This window comes from Myotis davidii, unplaced genomic scaffold (assembly GCF_000327345.1).
Source record: "Myotis davidii unplaced genomic scaffold, ASM32734v1 scaffold233, whole genome shotgun sequence".
Taxonomy (NCBI): Eukaryota; Metazoa; Chordata; class Mammalia; order Chiroptera; family Vespertilionidae; genus Myotis; species Myotis davidii.
Window position 1 is genome coordinate 514767 of NW_006285917.1, and position 3700 is coordinate 518466.

Here is a 3700-nt window from a genome sequence, read left to right on the forward strand (position 1 = left end):
CCTATAGCTTCCTCTAGTCTAGACTTTTATATGAAGGGAATCATATACTGTGTGGTTTTTCCTGACTCACCGCTTTCATTCAGCATCAGGTCTGCAGGGTCATCCAGGTTGTAGCATGTGGTATGTTTATTGATTTTAGAGAGAGAATAAGGGAGGGAGGGAGAGAGAGAAACATTGATTGGTCGCCTCCCATATACACCCTGACCAGGGATCAAACCCACAACCTAGCTAAGTGCCCCAACCGGGAATCAAACCTGCAACCCTTTTGGGGTACAGGATGATGTTCCAACCAACTGAGCCACCTGGCCAAGGCAAGCGTGTTTCTTATATGTGGGAGCACCCAACATCCAGGAAAGCAAGGTCTAGGGTCACGTCTTCTTTTGTGTTAATGATGGTCACTAAGCTGGACTATTGCTCCCTCTGCTAAGTTACCGAGGGGGCAGCTATATATCTTCTCTCTTTTTATCAGTTGTTATTTTTGTCACTTGCTATATTACTCAGACTGGAGGATTCAGAGCCTCCTCCGGGGGGTTCAGACACACCCACGTAGATGAATGGATGTCTTCCCACTGGGGAAGAGGTCCCCAGCAATCCTCCAGTATCTCACGGCCAAAGGGAGGTCTGTGGAGGCTCCAGGGTCAAGGGAAAGGTTTGTCTTGGAGGCCTGACTGAGCCCAGAATGCAGGCCTCTGGCCCCACCTCCTTGCCCGGCCCATTTCTGTCTTGCAAACTGCTTTGAGCTTCATCCACTCACTCACTCAGCAAGCGTTCATTGAGCATCTGGAGAACCCAACAGACATTGCCCCTGCCCTCATGAACCTTGCAGTTCTAGTGATGTGGGTAAGATAAATACAAGTGAGCCAAAGAATGCAAGTTGCAAGAACTCTGTAAACATTTGTTGAATGAATGAACAAATGAATACTTACCATGTGCTCCAGCAAGAAATGTAAACAAATCTGAGTAATGAGTCAGTTTCTGCAGCCACTACCCTTTCTAGCCTGGATGATAGCACTTACTTCTCCATCCCTCAGAGGGGATGGTGTGCAGACAATGCAAAATATTAGCTAATAGCTACCATTCATTGGACCAGGCAAGTACCAAGGGACGTATGTAGCTCACCAATGTTCACCCTTTGAATTAGGTATAATTATCCCCATTTTGAAGATGAGAAAAATTGAGACTCGACAAGATTAGTAACTGTTTGAAATCACACAGGCGGCAGTACATGGCAGCACGTTGGTCCGGACTCTGGGGTGTGGATTTGTTTTCAGTCCCAGCTCTGCATGACGAGTGCATCTCCTTCTGAGGCCCGGGTGCAGAGGGAGCTGGCCACCTCCCCTGTCTGGCCCCTGCGCCGTCCCTTCCCTCCTGCCCAGTGGCAAGGAGGGCTGAGGGAGGTGCCAGCTCCTCTCGGGGCTGGGTCTGCTGGCTGTACCTGACTCCTGGGGAGGCAGGGAAGGACCAGCTTTGCTTTCACAAGCCTTTTCCTTCCAGCCCTCGCTGTGTGGGAGAGACCACACGAGGCCTGGATGTCGTCAAGGAAAGGCCTGAACAAGCCAAAGAGCGGATGATGTTGACAAGAAGGGGACCTCCACCAGGCAGATAATCAGGAGTTGACGATTGACAGCCGTTAGCATCCCCAGCCCCTGCTAAATCAGGCCTCTGACCTGACCTTGATGACAAATAACACACTTTTAACACATTATAATTTTCACATGCGTTAGTTCACGTCTCACAGAAACAGGAGGTATCCAAGGCCGGGCTTATTACCGAAAAAGAAAGTTTGTGGGGCAAGGACCCAAATGTCCTGCTCAATTTTATGTAATGAAATTTATGTAGGGCTTACCATAGACCATGTCCTCTGTTAAATATTTCACAACTACTAACTCATCTACTTTTCTTCACCATCGTATAAAGTAGGTATTAATATTATCCACATTTTTTTTTTAAGATGATGAAACCGAGGCACAGTAATGAAGTGTCTTGCTCAAGGTCGTACAGCCGGCAAGTGGCAGAGCAGGGCCTATGAAGCCAGCCGCCTGGCCCCAGGGTCTGTGCGGAATCGCTACACCAGGTGGGCTTGGCACGGTGACTCCATTGGGGAACTCCCGTTTGTTTTCCTGGTGACCCCCTCCCTCTCCCCCGCTCCCCTCAGTCTTTATGGGCCATTGGAACAAGCCAGCCAGAGCTGTGGCTCCCAAGGTGCTGATCCTTCAGCTGCCTCCTTGGCACTGTCACTCCCGCCTCCCATCTCCTGCCACGGGCTCCAGCCGGGAATACCACAGGCGGTTTGCCATGGATCAAGATTTCTCCGGAGAAAGAGCTCATAGAAAGTCTGCGGTGAGGAATGAAGTCACTTTACCCCCTTCCCGCAGCAGGAGGAGCCATGTGAAGTCACTGCACATTGGAACGAGGGCTGTCCGCGCTCAGCGCTGGCCAGTTCGCAGACACAGGTGGCCCCTGCGTCCCGTGACTGCATGGAAACTCTGAGGTGTGGGTGATTGAAATAAAACTTGTGTAGGAGACTTGTGTGTCATTCATTCAACAGCGCTCCCGGATGTGGGCCCAGGTGTGCACACGAGCTGTGGGTAGGCTTGCTCATCCTTTTATTCACTGTCCACTTATTTATTCAGCAAATTCTGATCGCATCTAAGAGGCACTGAGCTAGAGGTCACCGATGGACAAGGCAGCATCCCTGCCCCGCAGGGCTCAGGCTAGAGAGGAAGGTGCAAGCCACGTCACGGCGATTTGTATCAAATACCGAGGTAGGAGTCATTTGGCACCGCCACTTGACATCACTAACCCCAGGGCTGTCCTCCCTTAGCCTCTCCACATGCCCAGCACCCCGTCCCTCAGGCTTCTTTTTTTTAAAAAAATATATTTTATTGATTTTTTACAGAGAGGAAGGGAGAGAGATAGAGAAACCTGGGACCTTTCAGTCCGCAGGCCGACGCTCTATCTACTGAGCCAAACCGGTTTCGGCCTCAGGCTTCTTTTTGCCTGACCCCACCTTCCTTGTGAGCTGGACCATTTATGTCAAAGAAGGAGTGTTGGATCTCCTTCCCAATTAGCCACTGCTTGGCAGCGACGAAGGTGGCAGGAAGCCATGGAGATAAGGCTCCAGGTCAGGAGGGCACCCTGATGGAAGTGGGGGTTGCCTGTGTGCCCCTGTGTCTCCTCGGCCCTGAGGCTGCCCATGCCACCTACCTCACCCTGGTCCTCACCGCTAGTTTCCAGTCGGATTTGGCCAGCAGAGGTCCTGGCAGGGAAGGGAGAGGAGCCAGGCTATGTGTTGCCCGGCAGGGGTTGTGGTTCCCCAATGGCCTATGCTTTGCTGATGGCCCCTCCTGGGACCCCAGCTCGAGCATCAGGCTTTGGTGACACTATTTCATTTCTTGCCCCTTTAGGGCTTCCTGGAGCCTCATCAGCCCTTACTGGTTCCCTGAGTTCTGTCCATGCCTTGGAAATTGTCACGTGGTGAACTCTCTTCAGGGAAGCCCTGTTGAATGTGTCATTTGTTTCCTGTTGGAACCCCGATGGGCTTGGGTGCGGAGGAGGGGTCAGAGGAGTTTTCGGCTTCAGGTTGGCCTTGTTACTCTTCTCCTCCAGGCGCTCCCAAGGGCAGGGGGAAGGTCTGCACCAGTGAACAGAGCGGCAACTCTCTGCTGAGGGTTTTCCTTAACAGATGAGAAACCGCTGC